General features: G+C 39.0%; 1 protein-coding gene across 3 annotated transcripts in view; it reads left to right on the forward strand.

Moving 5' to 3' along the window:
• Nucleotides 1–22,440, forward strand: part of LOC103462454 (zeta-sarcoglycan-like) — a 295,105-nt gene that overhangs the window by 37,548 nt on the left and 235,117 nt on the right. The window contains exon 1 of one of the 3 annotated variants that reach the window (XM_017306219.1): nt 1,529–1,970. The exons of the other annotated variants lie outside the window; for them this stretch is intronic. The gene's annotated coding sequence lies outside the window, so the exon portion shown is untranslated. Of the gene's footprint in view, nt 1–1,528; nt 1,971–22,440 lie in introns of those variants that run through there. 3 annotated transcript variants of the gene reach the window in all.

A 22,440-nucleotide genomic window follows, 5' to 3' on the forward strand; every position in this document is an offset into this window, starting at 1 on the left:
GGGGCACTACTTCAAGGATAATGAAGCGGGGATGTGGCTCCAAATGATAAAGTGGCTTTTCCTTTCTGTCGGGCGGAAGTGGTCGCTGCGCGGCGTTACGTGCTTTATGGAAGTTGAGGATCAGGGGAGGCATGTGATAAAGTCTGCTTAAATTAGAATCAGTCATCCTAAATTGTGGTTTCAGAGCTCCACGGAGTTTTTCCTGTAGGAACTGACTCGGACTCTTTCATTTCTATCTTCACTGTCCCCCGTATCGGTCTCTACGGCTCTCCATGTTTTACGATCATTTTTTGATCTTATGCCGGTAAAAGTTTCAATACAGTCCTCTCACAAAAGTGGAAAAAAAAAAAGTTCAATCATGTCATGTTGCTATACTTACTGTAATGTTCTTTCTTTTTTTTTCATATGTGCTGATATGTGCATTTCTGCTAACTTATCATATGATCTTCCAAATGCTTTTTAATCATTTGCTTAAGATTTAGACTCATTTACCATGTTGTTCTGGAGAAGATGACAGAAACTAGCAACAATTTCCCCGCTTTGACAAATCAAATGTGGCTAATAAATGATTTGTCGTTGTTATTGTAGTTGCAGGGTAATGAAGTGAGTGCGTCATCGCATCACCACTGCAAAACTGAAAATCAGTCATTGATGCTCTGCAGTCGAGATGGTAGATATAATGAACGAATAGGACCGATCCCACTTCTGATCCCTGAGGAACCCCTTTGAGTACAGTGAGGATAACAGATGAGATAATGCCAGATTTCACACCCTCATTTCCTGGTAGGCAAGGCAAAGGGGATTTATTTGTATTGCATGTCTTTTAGCAACAGGGAACATTAAAGTGTGTTACATGATTAAAAAGGAAACAAAAACTAAGCAAAAACTTAACATTTCACTGGGAAAGCAAAGGGAAAGCAACGACGGGTTAAAAAAACAGACTACGATTTATGATGTTCCTTTTGTTATTAATCAAGGGCAGCTCTAAACACGAGGGAGATGAAAAACAACTCAGGTTTTCCGTATTTTTGCAGATTTTTGGAAGTTTGCTCCATACTAGAGGATCATAAGAACAGAATTCTGCTTCTATATATTTGGATCTGATTCTGGGTGGTAGACCTGAACCTGAACACTTGAATGGTCTGGATGGTTGATGCAACAACAACAATAGATCTTTAATATATTTTGGTGCTAAGACAGTCGGTGATTTATAAACTAACAAAAGTATTTTACAGTCTGTTCTCTGAGCTTTAGACCTGCGCTGATGTACTGTGGAGACACTGTTGCAGGAATAATTTCAACTAAAGACAAATGAATGGAGGAGTTTTTCCAAGATCTGGTTTGAACTTCAGTCCTTCAATCATAGAGATGTTTTTGGTAACACTTTATTTGAGGGGGTGTGCGTAAGACTGACATGTCACTGTCATGAACATGAAGGAGTCTTTGTGAATGTTTACTAAATGAAGTGTCATTCAGTAAATATTTACACTTTTAATACAAAATTGCTTTAAAAGTTGTGTTAAAAGTCCATTAAAATTGACAACTTTGCATTATAAATGTCATTTTTTACACTTCAAACAAAGTGTTACAATGTTTTTTAGGGGGTAGAAGACCGACTTTGTAATTGTCTCTATATGTCTCTGGAGGTTCAGGTCTGAGTCCATCACTACATCCTCTCCAGATCTTGACTAGGTTTCACTTTAAAAAAAATATGATCTGTATTGTCAAAAGCTTTGACGATAGCGACATTTTTCATTTTATTTTTTTAAAAACAGCTGTGGAAAGTTCTGTGTTGTCTAGTGCCTCAATGAAGTCGAGCACAACTTTTGAAACCAGGTTTACAAATCAATTCTGCTTACAGCAATGTTTTTCTCTTCCCTTGGCTAGGATACACAAAAGCATTGTTTGAGAGCAACTGTGCAAAAAGAACCAGATGAACTGACCAAAACTGTCAACAGCATGAAAGAAAAGTAAGAGAATATATCACTTTCAGTCTCCGACAACACTACTCCTACCACCGCCGTCCCTCCCCGTGCAGGACAAACCTGTTGTTTGTCCTGCACTGTGACTTGACTTTTGTCTGACAATAAAAGACGAGGAAGCTGAGCATCGATCCACCCCGCAGGGGGGCCATGATACAGGAAGAGCTCCCCCAGCAGCAATACCCCTTCATGTGCAGGAGCACCAGAGTGGGAGTCTGTGAATTGGATTTTATTTCAGTGTGTGTTTGCTCGTGTGCGAATTTTGATCTCGTTGTTGTCTGCACTTGCCCGCATCTCGTCGATCCGTAGGTGGCTGAATGCGCTGCGAAGACGTCTTTTCATGCTTTTTCACGTAACTGTATATCTTCGGGCACTTTGAGTTGCATATGGAATTGCGATTGCGTTACTGATGCTTTGGGATTCTGTTGACGTTCGGGGGGTGAATGCTTAAGTCTGCACACTTGAAAATCTTTTAGACTTTCTCGCTGTGCTTTTGCAGAAGTGCATATGTGTTTTTTTTTCTTTTTCTTTCCTCGTCCCTTTGCCCGTACGTGCAGCAGATTATAGACTTTCACCCATCACCGAGCACACGGCACCCACAGGCTCTCTTACTCACACTGGCTTCCTTGCGCAGTTTAGCTGGTGAAAACTCACGACTTTTCCCTGCTCTGTCAAGACTAATCATACCGTAGCAGACACATCCAGGAACATCCTCTCTCTCTCTCAAAAAAAAAAAAAAATCACGTATCTCCATCACAAATTTCTCCTCAGTGAACCCTCTGTCCTAAATATATCTACAAACACAACAGCTGAATACTGATTTATTTGTAATATTGACAACCAAAAATGAAAGAAAAGATGAAAATGAGGCTTCAACAATGAAGAGTGATGTTTTAGCCACTGCAAGCATATTAAGGACAGTGCGGCAAGTTAAGAAAAGTATTTGCAACCGTGATATGTGGGTAAAGTTGAGTCTGCATGTGTATTTAATTCTGAAAAAATAAAAATAAAACGACAGATCGGCTCTTAAAGTAACGTCAACAAGTAAATAGAACCTTATAGTGACGCTTTTTCTCCACATTTAAAGACGCTTTTACATCGGGATTTACGGAAGAGCAACTATCAAATTGGTCCAAAACAGACAGAACTTTTTCAGAGAGTGCCGTGAACTTAGATTATTCCATTCTCCAGCTTTAAAATGATACTTTTATAACCAAATGTTGCTTATTTTCTTTTCACTATGCTGCCCATAAAAACAAAAAAAACACAATTATTTCTATTCCCATCATAGTTGGGGACTCTTAGACTCAACATAACAGAGCTCAATTTCAGCTTGAATAACACTGGCAAAAAAAATCTAGTTATCTGACTTTCTAAAACAGGGTTTTTCTCCAGCTATTTATTCTATGAAACCTGTCTGGTTTTGAGTCTTTGTGATCAATCTGAGTTATTTTTACATTACCTATGCAATAGTCTATGTAGTGGGCTTCATGCAACGTTTTGTTTCAGCGCTTTTGTTGCTTCAAGCAAATACCGCTAAAATATTAATTCATGAGTGAAAATCAGAACAACTGACTCATGTTGCGCACACAAAGACAGAGGTTGGAGAATTCGATTACAGCACCACTCATACACTGACTAACACATCCCTCATCAAGTCTTTGTCACAGACATGAACTTTAATGAGAAAAGTTTGGCGTAAATCCGAAGAAGAAATGAATGCCATTATATGATTTCCAAAGCAAGTCGACTTGACAGATTTCTTTTAGTTTGACAGTCAGAGATTGTGATTTCTTCAGCAGGTTAGTGTTCATAGTGCATTAGATGTGTGGTTTGTTGATGTAATATTAGTTTAATAGAGATTATAACACACTCATAAAACCTGCTTAATAGGGTTATAGACTCTGCCTGAAATGATGCTTGATGGAATTAATGCGTTGCTTTATAATCCGCTCCTCGCCGAGCAGCAAACTCAGTAAATTAGAGTTCGAACGTTTACTATATACCAACGCAGCCGCCTCCTGGCCGCGCCTAAACTGATGTCTGTTTCAAAATCAATTGAATTGACCGCAGACAGAGACTCGCTTGATGATGTAAGTTTAGTCCAAATAGTAATCAGTCAGTGTCTGTCCTAATCAGGCCGTATCCACCCCATAGGCTGACTTCACAAACTTTTCCTTCTACCTTATTTTCTTCACTTCCCCCTCTCTGCCTGCCAGACTGGGGGAAAAAAAAAGAAAAAAAAAAGCAGTCTAGGAAAATATCTCTGCATTATACTGAGACATACAGAAAACAAACGGCACAACGCTACGCAGTCTTTATTTGGTTCTCCAGCCGAGTATTTACACATCACCAGCTGCAGCTCACTACACTTTAAGCTGATCTTTGCGTCTGATGTTGCAGTCATCACTTTTGGTTCTTAGTATTGACACGGGCTCTGCATCTGTTTCCCTGTCAGAGACCGGGGAGGTGGCTTGGTTAAGCTTACCCTCACGCACAGCTTTGTGTGTGTGTGTGTGTGTGCGTGTGTGTTTCCATTCAAAACCCGCTTGACCTCTTCTTCGTTCCTGAACAGAAAACATAACTTCAGCATGTGAAAAGTGGTGCGACTGATTCCTGTGGCAAATTCTGAACGGTTTTCCTTAAGCGACAGAAAAATATATTTTCACGACTTACTTCTTTTTATTATTATTTTACTGCGGATGTTCATGCAATAGCAAATATGTTGTTGGTGTTCTAAAGCAAAGTATGTTTCTTTGTTGATGGGATCCCAGTGGGATGCCTGTTTCCCCCAGTGTTCCTCACGCTGTGCATCAAAATCAGTGAAAGATGTGCATTAATTAAATCACTGATAACAAGTCCGCAGGGAGATATTGACTGTGACAAATAATTTAGGATCCTCTCTAAAAAAAACTTTAAAAAAAAAAAAAAAAAAGCATCCTGCTAATCTTGAAGCTTTTTTTTTTTTTTTCAAATGAGCTACTTTCAATTCAATAAACACAAAACTATCTTGGCTCCTGAATACATCAGTGTCATCAAAGATCACGAGAAATTTCACAATAACATTTCTTTTCTAATAGTGAAGGCTTTTTGGTTACTGATTTAGACTGTTATCATTGGCATGGTGAGTGCTGTAAAACTGGTACCCTATATTGGTGTTTGAGACATTTCTTTCTTCATTTCTTTTTTTTTTTCATGTGTCCAGTTCGGCTGTTGCAGGCATACCACATTGATAAGCAGATTGCCTGCGTGTGCCACTGAAGCTTTGCTCTATGCAAAACGATATCTCAACATGGACTCTGGACAACGTGAGCGACTTTATTAAATCAAGACAAATCAATCACYGTGGACAGACCGCGTTGATGGAATAGGAACTCGTGTTTGGATGACCTTCAACCGAGTGGATTACTTGTGCGGGTGTGTGGGCGGGTGCGTAGTAGGTGTGTGTGTGGTTGTGAATTTTGTCACCTGGAGGTGTAGAGATGTTGAAATAGTGTGAAGAGCAGAAAGCCTGCAACTCTCGGTGCCCAAGACAGGCAAAGGTCAGGCAGCCTGGGCTCCTGAAGGCTTGCAGCAGCCCCAGGCAGACAGACACCAGGACGGGTCGGTACTGAAGCACAGGAGCAGCAGCCCCCAGGCCAGAGAGGCACAGGGAAAGATACAGAGCACCGAAAACCCCCCGCCCCCAAACCAGCAGCACTGCTGTCACGTTCTGAAGTTCAGGCCAAACTGGAAGCCCCGTCCACCTCCTTGTCTTAGAACGACTCGGCTAATAAAAGATTTCACAGGCTTTGGGGAAAGCCTCCAACATTTTTTTTTTACATAGTTTCTGTGGCACAGGACATTAAATGTGATGTGATTTATGATGAAAACAATTTAAACAACTGACCCAAGCAATGCAACAGGAGTGAAGACAGAGCAGGAGCTAACGTTAAGCACAGTATCGTCTGCGTAAAGGATCTTGATTGTTGAGTCGTCGGCTCCAATTAGTTGATTTTTCTCTGTGGTGTTTTGACACAACAATGAGTGCTGTTATATAGAGGCATAGTGTGGAAGAATGTGTGGAATACATAGTGGCAGAATGTGTGGAACTCTTATTCATTTATCTTTTGTGCTCATAGATAGGTGGGTTAAAGCCATGCTTGTTGCACTGTTAGCATTTGTCATGTTAGCAATCAGAAGATTAAAAATGTGACAGTGTAACAAACCACTTTGAGAATATCACAACTAAACGCTAAAGTTAGCCTGGTGCTAGATTTGTTACACATATGGTATAATATAAGGTAAAAGATTTCAAGCTTCTATTTTTGTGCTTTTAATGATTTTAATGGTGTATAGGTAAAGGAAACCCAAAATTCAGTGTTTTGGAAAGTTAAAATATCACATTAGACCAATCAAAGATTAACGTTTTAAGCACCTGTGTGTGATGATTTTATACAACATACAAGTTTCACTTTCTGAGATGACTGGCAGGAAATATTACACTTTTACACAGCATTCTAATACTGCCAGCTGTACAAGCTGTTAGTAGCTCACTCCAGCCAAGGTCACTGCTTCTTGTTCTCATCGATGGAACAATTTAGCTTGTTTACTTTTACATTGACTAAGTGAACAACTGAAAAATGCTATTTGTAAAACTCAAGTGTGATCGATACTTTTAATTAAGATTGTTACTGAATGACGCTTGGTTATTAGACTTTTGAGCATCTCTATTGAAGTGACATATTTACTCTCCTCATGTTGGTCTTTGGATCATTGCAGAGTGGGTTTAAGTGCTCCTAAGGTCAGATCAGGAAACCAGCGAACAACAGCATAAACAAAGTGTCCAGCTTGGATAGGCCATCTTATCTGTTTCTCACACTGCCTCTGCCTCCTCCACGGTGATCATTGGTTCTATTGATGGGCAGAGTGTGTCTCAGTGCATCAATATGATCTTCAGTGAGAACCCTTCTATCGATTATGCGGTCTGAAAAATAAGGTTTCTAGATAAAAAAGGAAAGGAAGAAGTTCTCTGACGAGACTAACGATGGTTCCCTAAAGTACACTTAAACAAACACAACCACAGGATTTTGATTCTTTGGTTCCTCTCTTTTTGATTATTATTTTTTTATTCATTTTCTGAAAACCAGAATAAGGAAGGTACCTGAAACGCCATTTAGGATTTTGATTCTTGATGAGTTTAGCACATTTGCTCTACACAGACTGAAAGTGTTAGGAATTAATACATTTTTGCTGCCGTTTGGTCTTTGGCATAGTGCAACTTCACAAAGGTGTAAATGTAAGGCAATCCCAGTTTATCCTTAGTTGGTCCGGTAGGCATCATCAAATGTCTCTGGCCAATTTTGTAGCTTCTCAGCATTTCTGTTCAGAGTTATCGAGACAATTGGATTAAGAAGAAATCTCATCAAACCAACCTTGATGCTGAAAAACAGTAACAACCTTACCAAACTGACTGTAAAATATTAGTGTCTGTAGTTTTTTGACACGGGAACACAGGATCTGCAAAATTCCTGCTAATGATTGAAAAAGCTCCATGCGCTGGAAGAGGAACATTTCTGTCAGTAAATATTTTTCCATGATCTTCACGAAGCTCTGACCTGACGTGCAAACAAATCTATTTGCAGTACTGCATGCTCACAATGAGCGGGGATGTCACGCCGAGATATTCATGTTTGAATGCAGAGTTTTCATTATTGAGCTATTTAAATGAGACGGTGTAATTACAACGTTCCCTCAGGTGATCTTAGGCTATTTTCTGCTCGTAATTTTCTCAGTATTTGATGATTGATAGACTTGGAACGTTACAGCTGCCTAATGGTTTAAAATGGGATCTTTTTTTTTTCTTTTTTAAATATGCAAGCATTAAACCACTGTAATGTTTTAACCATAATTGCGCTTTGTAAACGGTCGTAGTGTTGGCTCGTTCGAACTGAAAACTTGCATTCATTTAAATTTTGAGGAAAATGGAAGCTAACGTTTCAAAGGTGTTTTATTGATTTGCTTTTGTTTGTTTTGATAAAGTCAAAAATGGCTGCCCAGAATGAAAACCAGCATTGGCAGATGTAGTGAAGGCAGCCAAGGGCAGGAAAAGAAACAAACAAACCAAGCAAACAACACGAGTGAAGATTAGACTTTAGAGGCTGAGAGAGCTGGACAAAAAAAAGAAAAAAAATTAAAAGACGGATGCTGATTTAACCTTGTTGCTTTTGAGTGGTGAGTAAAAACCAATTAGCTCACTTGTTCTGAGCTGTGTCATGTTTGCTTTGCTAGTCTCCGTCTGCGAAGCTCTCAAAGTGTGGCTCTATCGGGTGAAAGATGACAATGATTTCAGCAGCACTCAGCGGCCGTTGATTCCTGTAATAAAACCACCGAATGCAACTTTCACGAGGTTGGTACATTCCTGTTATGTAAATGATCAAAAGCTCGAAAATATAAGTCGCAGCCCCGTCATTATCGCCTCTTCCATCGCAGATAAAGCCTCTCTCAGAGCTACCTCGCCTTTTAGACTCCCCTGCAAATTACAGCTTGTCTCATGTAGAAACACTTGGTCCAATTTGTATTTTTTTTTTCTTTTGCAAATTGTACTTCGAAATCTTTGGAAACTTGTAGCCTTTTGTCAAGGTTTTCATCTGATGCTGGAGAGAGAGAGGAGGGGAAATAATCGGTGGTCTGACAACTCCGTATTTAATCAAAGGCAGCTGTAAGTGAAGTGCACGGTGCGTTGCCATGGTGAGGACCTGCTTGTCAGTTTAATTTTCATAGTTCAAATCAGGTTAAAAAACTTCCGCTTGCAAGTTTCTGATAAGCAACGCAAGTGTAGGATTTAATACGCCGCCTTGAATGGTAAAGTAAGACCCTACAATTAGATGGCATTAGTCACTTCTCCATTTACTACAGTTTAAGTAAAGAGTTTTATGTAGAGCTCCATTTTGTGCAAGATGTTCAGTTGAAAAGGAAGATTTTATTTCCTTGTCGTCACATGTTCACAATGATTCCTTGGCATTTAACATGACAATTTTTAGATTTGAACGCTTCACAGAGACTCACATAAGACACATAAGCCCCTAAATAGAGTTTAAATATGTGGAAAAAATCATCTTGCAATCATAAAACTTTGGGGTTTGATTCCAGCTTCCTTGTGTGATGGATTAGTTATTCCCTTTCCAAGGCTTTTAATTGGCTCACGTTTTTTTTTGCCATGTGTGTTTGTGACTGGGTGAACGTGGCTCTACTGTAAAAAAGTGCTTTGAGTGCTATAACTAAAAAAAGCACTAAACGTCGAGTCCATTTACCACCACTGCCATTTTACTGCACTGGACCAAAGTGTAGTGTAGAAAAAGGAAGCAAAAACCTTGAAAAAAAAAACATAGCAAAGACAAGACATAATATTAAAAAAAAAATCATTAAAACATAAAGCAAACAATGCCGTAACACATGAAACAGACTAAAATAAATGTTTCACATGGTGTCAAAGGTCAGTGCAAAGAGTTTAAGAGTTTTTGTCTGGAGAAGTAGGATTGAGGTTTAGAATCAAATTAAAAAGACAAACTTTAGGATGAATTCTGCAGTCAATGTGCAGCCGAGGGAGTTGTGGCGAAATGGATGAAATGTGCTCATATTTACGTCTGCCACTTTAAAAGGCATCCAGGAGCATTTTCTGCCTTCTGAAGTTAAGCGATGGAGGGTTTAGTAGCCCCTATTTAAAATGCATTGCAGCTTTAGTGGTGATAAGGATGTGGATTACTGTCTAACAGAATCCTCACGTTATCACAATTTTGTTGCACGTGTATAAGATTTTCTATAAGAAATTATGAGATTTTAGTCTTTTACTTTTCAAATATGACACTATTCTACGCAAGATTGAACCCTTCTGGAGCCAACGTGTTGGCGACGATCCAGCCAAAGTTGCAGTACCATAATTCCGCCACACTTTGCGCTATCTGAAAAAGTTCAATGGTTTGTCGGGTTATTACGGTAATTTTATTTCCCACTGTAGCAGAGAGTGAAATTAATCTGAAGTGCCCTCTTTTCATAGACAATAAATTGCAAAAATAACTCACCAGATATTGAAAGTTCCAGTACATATTTACTCACACGACATTTAAAGAACTAAGTACAATTAAAATAAGCAAAAATATCCAAATGGAGATTTGAAACTTAGGGTTAAAAGGGCTAACTAAAACAAATAGAAATCAGTAGTTTGAAACAAAAAAAATCGGTTGGATAGGAATACAAATGATGACTTTGTCTTGTTAGCCAGTATGCTAAGCTGGCTAACAGCTTAGCATACTGGCTAAGCTGTTAGCCAGTTTAGCCAAGTGGACGATCGGTCCTAGTGGACCGATCGTCCATGTTTGAACCCGGACAGCTAAGTAACTCAAACAGGCTCCACTTGGAGTGTGCAAACATTTTTTTCTTTTTTTTACTGTTGATTATTTCAGGTGCAGCTACACATTTAGGTTAAGTTTATGAGACTGGAATATTAAAATGGCCGTATGGACTCAAGTTGCCTGAAACACAGGTGTAAACTCCCAACGCCAAGCTGTCGGCAACCGCAGGGAGAAGTGAGGAGAAAAGGGAGAGGAGATTAACCGAGACGGAGAGGATTGACGAGAAGGAAGGGAGAGCTGGAGAGGTGAATTGAGGGAAGAGAGAAGAGGAGGGAAAGAACACGGACAGCATGGTAGATACAAAAAGAAAGAGGAGGAGGAAGGGGGGAGCGGAGCAAACGCTGAAATAGAGCAACTGCAGCAGTACTGTTAATTGAGAGGGAGAAGAGATACAGCAGAAAGAAGAAAGAGCAGTGCAGGGAAAGCTACCAAGAAACACATAGAAAAGAACAACGTCTGCTGCTTTTCACAGCGCTCCTTTTAATCGCATCTTTCATTCCCTTTTATCTGTATCCATAGTGAACTTGTTTCTGCAGCATTAATTAACATATACAGGCGACGGAGAATCAATACGTGTGGCCTATCGATGCTAAGGACGGTTTCTAACGGGACAGTTTGTCTGCTTTCTAAATGTCCGTCAACAAATATGTGTAATTGCGTACCTGTTTATCTGCGTGTGCGAACATGAAGGTTGTCATAAATTACTTAAACACATGCTTAAGTTTAGTTTCATCAATTTGATTCAATGAAAAATCATTTCTCAATACTTTTGCGTGTCCTTTGTAGAGTTCTGGATAGCTTTTTGCCTAATGCAGTTTTATTTGTGCAGCAATTTCTCACGGTGATTTAGTCAAGGTGAAAACAAAAGAATAAAATCATTGTTTATAATCAAAATATACTTTTTTTTTTTTTTAATATGTGGAAATGTAAATATGCAATTGAGAGTCGGCATAAGGTACATTTTAATTCACTTGAGCTTGTAAAGCAGATGCACAATTTTTTACTACATATGCATTATTATTATTATTATTATTATTATTATTCTTTGGCTGCATATTTATTTGCTTTAAATGTTGCATTTGTACACACATCATTTTTAATCAAGGTCTAGTAACTAATAAATATGTTAGCGTGTTAACTGTGTGTGTGTGTGCGTGTGTGTGTGTGTGTGTGTGTGTGTGTGTGTGTGCGTGCACATGCATACATGGTGTGTGATGCTTTGCTGCTTTGTGCTGCAGCTGTTAGACAGGGTTATGTCCTTTAAAGGGAGGAGAATGATACACTGTGTGTTTGCACTCAATTGCTTTGCAGTTATCTCTGCCAAAGACTTTTCCTTCTCTTGCTTGTTATTGATTAGTGTCATTTTGGCATACACAGCACTGCAGCCGATAATTAGTTCACTCTACTAAGCTAACATCTTTCTGCTAAATGTTTTCCTATTAATGGCTCAGTGGAGAGAGGATGTTGGCTTATGTGCTTTAATCCAGGATTTAAGGAACATTTAAATGCTTCGCTTTCTTTTACATTATTAATTCTGGCGGATTTAAAAAAAAAAAATAAATAAATAAATAAAAAAAAATATATATATATATACATATATCAGAACAATAAAATTTTCAGAGCAGGATGGTTTAAAATGTTACTCCAACTAACCAGACTACATGGAAACAGAGAAATGATGTTGTTAAAGGAAAACGTAATATTTCTCGATGATGTCAGAGAACCCTGATTATCCCAGCACACCCATCATGAGTAGCTTTAGCTTCAATAGCTAAACGCTATGCTCTCAGAAAAATAACGCTCCATCATTGCCAGGCTTGCTTTTTTTTGCACAGTTTTTCTGCTAACATTTCCAACAATTTCTACTCGGAGCGAATAATAACGTTGTCATAAAGGAAATGACTCCTTTATGACTGTGCTGATCAAGAATCACTCAGGATGCAAAATGCTTGAGATTGAAAATGAAGCCAAAGGCATTACCTGTTTTTTTGTTGTTGTTGTTTTTCTTTGGCTAACAATTAACGGACCACTTTGAAGACATGCAAAAAGGCCTGAAAGTTAATTCTCAGATGTCAAAAGTGAAATTTTACTGGGACTCTAAACCCTCGATCACAATGTACACACACTCTAACCCACTTCCTGACATCTAGAATTGTGTGAAATTCATTCGTAAATCTGTCAAGACGCATAGAAAGGCGAACAGATTGGATTTTGGTGCATTAATAATTTACAATGTCTTAATGAACTAGTTGTTCCATACCATTCTAAAGAAAAAATTTGCTAGCCATAGCGCTGTTTTAGAGTTGAACTGAGGTTAAATGAATAAATAACAATTCTTGTGGTACAAGACGTTTGAAAAGTAGCACTTTAAAACTCACAGCATGCGTACTGCCCATTATCTTGTGGCAAAGGGTCTGTCTTCAGTATCAGTTGTGTGACAGTAGAAATCATATTAAAAGTCCCTACAAACAGAACAATTTTAACACCATGAGTCTTAAAAACAGCATATACCTTGAAAAAAAAGACCCAAATACCTGATCAGACATTCATAATGCATCATTTGGAAGATTAAAGCAAAACAACACTCGTTGGAGCTTCTAATCCTAACATCTGAAGGGTAATTGCGGGTGTGTTAGCCTGCTGTTAGCCTGCTATCAGTGGATCGTGATGTGTAGCGTTTGATTGCTCTGTCGTTAATCTTACTATTCTCTCCCATCCTGTGGATTTTATATATTTAGGTGTGGAGGCTGGGAGAGGGAGGGGGGGGGGGGGGAAAAAGAAAAAAAAAGTTTAGTTGAGTATACAAATGATGCCGCTGTGAGGAATTGTTACTCGCCTCAGTGTATAAATTTTTTGTCTGTTCATTTTGTTAAATTTGTAATGTATTGCTTGTAATACACAGTCCACATCATCTCTCATCTCTGCAGAAGGCTTCTCTTTTTTTCCCTCCTCCCTGGGAAGGCTGAAGCAAATCATCAGTAATGTATCGTAGATGCTGGAGATACTGCATCACTGAGGGTTTTCACCAAATACTCAACGCCTTTGCTGAGCATATATATTTCCTGCTTGGTATTCCAAACAAATGAAACAACTTGTTGGGAGCTTCAGAGTGATTTGCATTTATTTATTTTTCCTTCTTTTGGAGTGATGCCATCTCTGCATTACAGTGCTTGAGTGCTTTGAGGATGCAACCTATATACTTTGACGTCAAAAACGGGAAGCGACGGAATATTACAAGAGCTCTAGCGATTGAATTATTAGATACATCTTTGGTGGTTGGCATTGTTTTTGAGACGCGCATCCTGCATTTGAAACTTTTGGTGACAAAAACAAACTTCCTGAGAAACTGCCGACTGTGGCTGTCGACACACACAGAGTGCCGGCGAGACGTGTAAGGGGGAGGAGGCGGTTTACGCAAGGGGGCGATGCTAAGGCAGGAACTGCTATTAAGGAAGCAGCCCTGCATCTCCAACGCTGAACCATGGATTCATTCACGCCGAGCTTACGTGCAGCGGCTATCGATCGATAGTCTTCAGCTTAAAAGTGTCATCATATGAACGTCTTTGCGTTGTTTCCATGATGAGGGGGTATGAGTTTGAAGAAATTTCTCCGTCGTGCCTGCTGCTAGCATGTGCTTGTTCTAAATGAAAATCAGCACTTTCTTCTTTGATTTCCAATTTTGACTTCTAATGATTCACTTCTTGCTAAAGAGCCCCCTGGTGGTGGAAGAAAAACCCACAGAAAAGCCGCACCGAGCTACAAGCCGTGTGGTTCAAAACGTGGGAATAAAGAAGCGGCTTATAATCCGAAAAATACAGTGGTTTTATTCTGTGGTTCTGAAAAAGAAAAACTGTTTCTTTTTCCCACACTTACTGTTCTTAATCAGGTCAGCTCAATGACCTGATTGATGTATTTTTCTACTTTTTTTAAGAAGTGCAAGCTTTTGTGGACCAAGGAGCAATGTTGTATTTGTCTAACTTGTTTGCTGCCGTTTTACGTGAATTGTTTGATTGTAGCACTTTGAGATTTCTATAAATGTTGAGTGCTATATATTAAAATGTTTTATTATTAACTTAACTCTGCTGCACACCTTAATAATACTTGTGGCAATCATGATTTTCTTAACATTTATGTTTTCAAATGTAGGTTGTGCTTCACTGTTGGAAAAATTGAGTCATAAAATGTTTATTACATGTGTTTGTTTTTATATTTTCCAATTAATAAATGTATTCCACCCTCCCGTTCATGCATCCCAACAAATAAGCCGCTTGTTTTCACAGTTATTGCACTGGATCTTCTCCAGACACATTTTCAACATATATTTCAACGCGAACAATAAAAGGTAATGAGGCTGAAAGACAGTATAGTTAAAAACGCAGCTCGTTGCTCGTATTCTGCTTCGCTGTGTTTTACCGCTCAGTGAGCGCGACGGCACTTTTTGCTTTGTGTGGCCAAATTTGAAACACCAGCTAATTTACCAGTTCAAAAACGATGATTGTAAATTAAAGAAAAGATGACTGATTCTTGGTTTTGTCTAATTACACCGACATGCTCACAGCAGCACTTTTATTGGCTAAAATTCGGACATAATAAGCATATTTTCCAGTGAAAAATAAATAACATCATGGTTTTTCCACCAAGTATTGATTTCTGAACTCTTCCTGAGTTAAAACATCAGTATTGTTGTTTCTAAATAAATATCAACTTGTTTTCTTTGTGTTACTTGAGGTCTAAAAGCACTGAAACTTTTTTGTTATTTTGTCAGTAGTTCATAGAATAAAAAAAAAAACAATGTTGATTTTACTCAAACATAGACCTATAAAAAGTAAAAATCTGAGAAACTGATCATTTTAAGTGGTCTCTTAATTTTTTCCATGTATGATTTCTTTCATTTAACTTCATTTCAACAAAAGAAATATATATGTAAATGTAGACAAACACCAAAAAGTCACCTCGTTTACTCATTAAACAACAGGAATAAATCAAAATCCTTGAAGAAAAAAGAAAAAGCTACAACACTCTACTAAAAGCTAACGTTAATGACACTTCTTGTTGCTATTTACTAGTTTCTTACATTGATTGATTGGACGTTTGCCTCTTTGTTTGCCTTTCATTAATTGGATTCTTTCATGTACAGCAACTGGTACAGTATATTGTTAGGAACAAAATTGTATTACTAGTTCTAATATCTCTTATTTCACCTGCTCTTCTACAAGCGTTAGAAAATAACAGTCATTACACATTGTGTTTACGTCCTAAGATAATGCAACACACTTTAACTGTTAAAGAAAAAAACATGTTAACTTTTAAAAGTGTGACAGAAATGAAGACAAACTCTGCCTTTGCGTCTCAATGTTGTTTTTTTAATAAACACCCGTTTCTTTTCCGCATCGTTCCGCAATCTCACTCTTTACATTTAACAGTAGGAGAAGAGCTGATCCCGTATATTTTCTCCAGATACACTTTTAATTATTTATGCCAATCTTCGACATTCAGTGGCTTTAAATTCAAAAAAAGTCTTAAAGTTAGGGCGCGTTGGTGAAAATTTAGCATATACATTTACAGATGTAGATTCATAAATTTACCTTTTAAGTTAGCGGGATGCGAGAATAAACACTTTGCAAGCGCTAATAAGACTTACTAGCAACTGAAGCAAGTGTTATCGCTTCAACTTAATGAACGCCGACAACTCTGAAGAAAATGACAGACTTCGCCGCTCACAATGCTCGTTTTTTTTTTCCTTCTGGAAATGAGAACTTAAGTCGTGTTTCCCTCATATAAGCTCAAACACTCGTGCACACAAAACACACTGTAGCTCTCAGAATAGCTGTGAGAAGGTGTACAGTGATGACAGACAGAGGATGAATGACCCGGTGGAGTTTCACTGAGCTGACATTTCGATAATTACATGCCAATCTCGCGTTTTCATTTCCTCCACCGACATACACAAACTTGCCAGAACACACTTCTGCTCTACTGTACGTATGCGTATCCGGACAGCCGCGAGAAACGCAATGTGCACGCAAACACAATTAGAGGAACACTGTGACGAACGCGTTCCTCGTTGCACACAAGGCAACTTGCGTTCAGCACGTTTTGGGTTGTAAAATAAAAGTTTTACAGTCACACACGCGCGCACGCGCGAATGCACATCCAGAGACCGGACGTGTTTTCCGCAATGCGTCTTTTCAAATTCCTTACTGTGTTCATTTAGAGGTCTCATCAAACTTTAACCACGCGGCATAGAGAGCTTCAAATGGAATAAAGCACAACAGTCAGTTAAACTGGGACCACAAACACACACATACTGGGGCGAGGAGGGAAAAGCTGGCGCTGCAAACACACACGCTGCAACACCAACTCACTGGCTTCCTTTGCTCTAGAAACCTGTAAACTGTAAACATGGTTTACAGTTTACAGGGCAAACATGGTTTACAGTTTACAGTCGGCCTGTTGCTAAATGTCAAGCAAATGGTATCATAAGCCAGCATATTGAGTCCTGAATGCTGGGTGTTGATTTGCGTTTGTCGATTTGGATATGTCAGTGTTGTGTTCAGTCATTGAAAACAACTTGCTGCTTGTTCGCTTTACAATCTTTAGTATTGAGTTTTAAATTTTTTTTGCTGTGTTTTTGAAAGGCATTCTCTCTCCCTAGTCGTCTTTCTTTCACCCTCTTCCTCCCTCACAGCTGCAGCACATCCAGGTAATCAGACACACCTGTTCATCATCCAGTGCTCGGCCTCCTCTGTATGTTTTCTCCTCTATGTTTCTAGAAGGTTTAAAATAAGTCATTTTGTTTCAAATGTTAATTTAGAAATATTAACTGCGGACTGCTTGTGCGTCAGTGGAAAGAAAACTCGATGTTGCATCGTTGTTGAATAGTTGATCGCTTCTGTGAAGTAGGCAGCCCTCCATGGGAGACGGGGTTTTAGGGTCAAAATAGGTTCTGCAATTAATCTGGATTATATGTTAACGAATTAGACTTTGTAGATTAATTGCATCTGTTCGTGCATTACAGTTGACGGCCGCAGTAAGAAAGTTTTTGGGTCAGTTTGTATCATCCAGTTGTCGATCCATTTTGCACCAACTTTTTAGGACAATTACTCTTTGTAGTAATTGTCAATAAACCTCAACCTACTTGATGTTACTCTAATAAACGATATCTACCAGCCGCAGACCCCCAGAGGGAACATTTATTTTTACAACTTTAACTTTTTGTACTTCCTTTGGGCATCGCAGTGCTGCTGCTTTTAGCACTGCTGTCTCTCGGCCCTGTCCTGGCGCTGACGCTCTACCCAGCGTCCAAAAACATTTATATTAGGCTAAGTGGTCTCTCTACATCGCCCTCAGGGCAACATTTATTTTCCCTCCTTTTTTTGCATCTATGGTTGTTTATCCTGTGTGTCTCTCGGTTGCCTTGTGTTAGACTAGTCAGATGTGCAGGGTGTTCCCTGACTTGCTACTGGAGATCGGTACCAGCTTGAAGGCAAAAACACAGGTCAGCAAATCGGTGGATTTTCTTCCTTAGCAGCTTTTTTATTTCTAATGAGCAAACCTTGTTCACTCATTGTTTGCCAGCTTGCATGCTCAAAAGTGGGTCATCTAATTAACTACTAGTTAATACACTTTTTATCTTATTTATTGCATCTCTAATGAAAAATTGTAAACACTAAAAAGCGGTTTGATCCATAAGAGTTTTATAGGCGTAACCCAGCAACGGTATTCTTAAAAACTTAAGGCACGTCATACGAATTAAGACAATAAAAGCAGCATGTAAGCTCCAGTAATTACTATATTCTTTTCAACCAGCTCAACCAATATTCTTTAAACCATGACGCTGCCGTTTCAGTGGCTCCATCACTGAGACGCTGCCTTTTTGACCCCCCCGTCTTATTAAGGGCACAGATGAGATGAAGTGCCCCCAAACCTGCACAGCCATAGGAGATTTCCTCTCTGATGCTCAGCCAATAGTCTATCTGTAAGACATTAAAGGGCCGTCTCATTAATCACCGCTAGAATCACTCACCCTGAGGGTGTCTCATGGTTTTATTGATACCCGTCTCTTTAGTGGGCCATTGCCCCCCCACAGCACCCGTCTGAGACTCCTGGTGGAGTATATGATTGGTTGTCCCAGGGGTGAAGGCGGACATCCATTGGCTGTCGTGATCAATGCGAGTTGTCTCAGAAAATGAATGACAGTCCTTTCGTGTCGACTCAGACTCACTCGCTCGTTCAAGCGGCCAGGTTCAAACGTAGCAGCTGGGAGACGTGAGATCCGAGGTGTGTCCTAACATCAGAGAGGTTATGTTAACAAGGGGATTGCTAACAATGTGACTCTGCAGCTTTATGAACAAATGACTCGATTGTTTTCCGAACATTGCTAAAGAAGTGAAATATTTAGTTTACTTTGCCGTTTTGTAATTTTTTTGGGAGGGGGGTTAACGGTACGGTTCGGCAGATCTTAATGACATTGAGTCAGATTTTGTTTATTCCCCCTTGACCAAAAAAATCATGGCTGTCCAAACATCCGGCAAAGAGCGGTGACATCTAGTCTTATTTAGGCCTAAATTCAAAATGAGCAGATGACTAACTATGGAGATATTTTTCAAAATTCACCATTGATATGTTTCTTATAATTTCTCTGAATCCTCAGGCTGTTGACGTGAACTAAAAAAAAAAAAAAAAAACTAGACTCAAGGTCAGGGCAGCATATTTGAATAAATGTTTTTAATCGCGAATCAATCTATTCCTACTCTGAATCGTTTTGACATGCCAGGTCACATGGCCTTGGAGAGGAGGTGAACGGTACTGTTTTCAACCACCAGAAATGTGTGTGTGTGTGTGTGTGCGTGTGTGTGTGTGTGTGTGTGTGTGTGTGTGTGCGTGCGTGCGTGTGTGTGTGAGAGCGTTCTGTTATGCAGCAGCGTCTCGAGGGGAAATCTGACAGAAGTGTCTCTACTACATTTTACCGTCATACAATACTCTTCTAATTGTTTTGCTTTTCTTTGTTTTAGTTCCTCATTGTTTTGGCATTGAGTACTTTTGTTGATCCACTTCATTCAGATCTGCTCTGTTGCACTTTTTCCTTTTTAGGTGCATTTAGAAAATGTACATTTAAAGAAAACGGAACAAACCAATCTAAGGCACCGCACAGAAAATTGTACTCGGGTAAGAGAATCACTACTTGAAAGTTGAAACTAATTTTACTCAGGTAAAGGTGAAAAAGTAGCCCTCCAAGAAATTATTTAAGTAAAACAATATGTATTTTGCGAAAATGCTCAGTAACCGATCATAACATCTGGTTTAATATTTCAACATGATGTCATCAACCAGACGAAAACGTAAGGTTTTGTGCAAATTCTGGAAATTTAAGGACTAAAATGAAGAAAAAAACAACAACTAATTCAGGCAGAAAATAATTTTATATTTTTCTTAAAAAAGAAAGAAAAAAAACTTCTTAACCTAATACTTTGACTAGTTAGAGTACATACACTTTATATAAGGACAGGATAAAGTGCTTCAAGAGATAAAATATGGTGTTCGCTCTGCTGGATCTACAAATAGCACAGCAGGCTCAGCAAATGGAAAATAAAGTTAGAACAACAAAGGTTGTGTACGAACGAGAAGTCTCACTTAAACATAAATTGTAGGTCTGTGTCTCATGCATTTTTTGCTAACATGTTTTTTTTTTTTTTTTTCCAGTGACGTTACTCACAGTAGGTAGACATTTTATTCAACTAAGAGTTATGATGCGCCATTTTAACATTACTCAAGTAAAAATAAATGTATGTTGTAGTAAACCACAAATGGCTGAATCCTTTTTCCCTACCAAATCATATCTTACATTCACTTGCCTGTCTTGTCTCCTATCAGAAACAAACTTGTAGGTTAAAGGAAAAAACAAAACAAAAAAAAAATTTCTAAATCCCCCAGGGGCGGATTATAAATAAATGTTTTATTTATTTATTTTTGTAATGAATGGATCTTGGCTGAAGAAATTTGTTATTGTTCTTCTATTATTTAGGATTTATTTTTTGATGAATCCTGCAAGTTTCAGAGAAATAGTCAGTGAACCGGCAAGACTGAATTTAAACATCTTGAAATGTGTGCATCCTGTTGCAATCTGATGTAAAACCAACAGAATTTCAGATTAGCATCATGCAGGTATGACGGTCCGGAGCTGCTGCAGGACAGAATGCTGTAAGTGAAACCAGGTGTTTTGCTCTCTAGCAGAAAATCCTAAATCAGAGAAAGTCCAGCCATCAGTTTTTAACCTTGAACTCAAGTTCTGTTTAATTATGCAGCTGGATGATGAGGGTCGGACATTCACCAGGAAATCCACCTGTTAGTGGTTTAAAAAATTTAAAAAAATGTTTTAGTCTGGCTGCTGCTGCAAAATGGCTTAAAAAGTTGTTCGATTTTGGATGGAAAGTTGTTTTCACAGGGTCAGGTTTGTTTGCAATGTTTGTTTTTTTCTTTCCCCAAATCAATCATTTGCAAACTTGGATTATTTTAAACATTCAAACGTGATAAAACAAGCAAGATGTGACATGTATGTAAAGGCAAATCTGCAGCATAATTTCTGTATGTATTACAAAGGAAAACATTAAAATCTCACAGTCCAGAAAAACATGTAGAATATGTGTACAGAGTCGCAGGCGCTACGATTGATTTACTAATATTGTTCATACAGTACTTTAAAAAATGTCTATCATGTACATCTAATATTTGTCATTCAGAAAAATGGTTTCAATTTACACTATGATTGGCTTTAACTACAGTTTGCAGATTGGGACATTTTAGAGAATAATCCAGAAACTATATTAGATTGAGTTGTTATAAAAATGCTGTGCTGGAGGAGCAGCGGTCGGTGTGGTGCTCAGTGGGGCGGACGCTCAGCTGGAGCCTACAGCTCTGAGGTGGAGCTTTGTGGAAATTGGCGGGGCTTTGTGGGAGCAAGCGTTTAGGCGCCCCCACATAGTTGCCACGAGGGATATAAGGCTTCCTCAAACATGAATAAAAAATGAAGCCAGAATTCCTAGAGTGTTTTTGATGAGGGAACAACATTATAACATAATATAAGCCTTTAAAAAAAAAAAAAAAATTTTACATTTACACTTTAATAAACATTTTTGAACCAGTCTATTAGTCTGACACCACCCTCATCTACTCCCATAACATCTGTTTGAAGTGTTTACCCATACCAAAATGGATGCTGTTATTTATAAAATAAAAATAAAAAACACTTCATCAGTTTGCAGTTATTTTTATGCCACTGCTGCTGGATCTGCTTCAAGGATATTTTGACTCTAGTCGGTGAGCATTTCCATTCATTCCTCACTCTCATCTGAAATGTCACATTTGTAAAAGCGCAAATACTCCTGTCTGCCGTTTGTGTTGGATGGGAGCTTACAAGTGTGCGTCTGTTTGCCTACTCCCACCTCCCACGCCTCACACCCCACTTTACCCACCGCCCTCCGTCTGGTATCAAATGTCACATCTGCCTGTTTAAATGGCACTGACTTCACTTAACACAGAGACACTGTTGGGTCCTGCCTCTACTTTAACACAATTGTCGGCGAGCGTTGGGAGAGACATTACACACACGCACACACACACAAAGACTCGCGCAAAAGTGCTGACATGCACACAAACATGTGGCGGAAGCCTCTGACAGYCTCTCTGCTCTTGTCTTTTCTGTGACGCAGAGAAAACTCTGCATGTTCGTCTTTGGTAAAGGTAAAGTCCACTTGGTCCAAAGTGAGCGTCTCTAAAAGTTGCTTGCGTATCTCCATCAAAATCAATACCGGGAATTGTTCTCTTGAATCCACAGGGAAAGTTACAATGTGGAAGTGTGTGTGCGTGCGTGCGTGCGTGCGTGCGTGCGTGCGTGTGTGTGTGCGTGTGTGTGTGTGTGTGTGTGTGTGTGTGTGTGTGTGTGTGTGTGTGTGTTATGGGACGTGATATTGTGTTCAGGAAGTAAGAGCGAAGAGAGAAAGCTTGCTGGATCCAGTAATGGATTCCAATTCTAGCTTCTCCTCCAATATCCCGTCTCTTAACCTCTCCTG

This window comes from Poecilia reticulata, linkage group LG1 (genome assembly GCF_000633615.1).
Source record: "Poecilia reticulata strain Guanapo linkage group LG1, Guppy_female_1.0+MT, whole genome shotgun sequence".
Taxonomy (NCBI): Eukaryota; Metazoa; Chordata; class Actinopteri; order Cyprinodontiformes; family Poeciliidae; genus Poecilia; species Poecilia reticulata.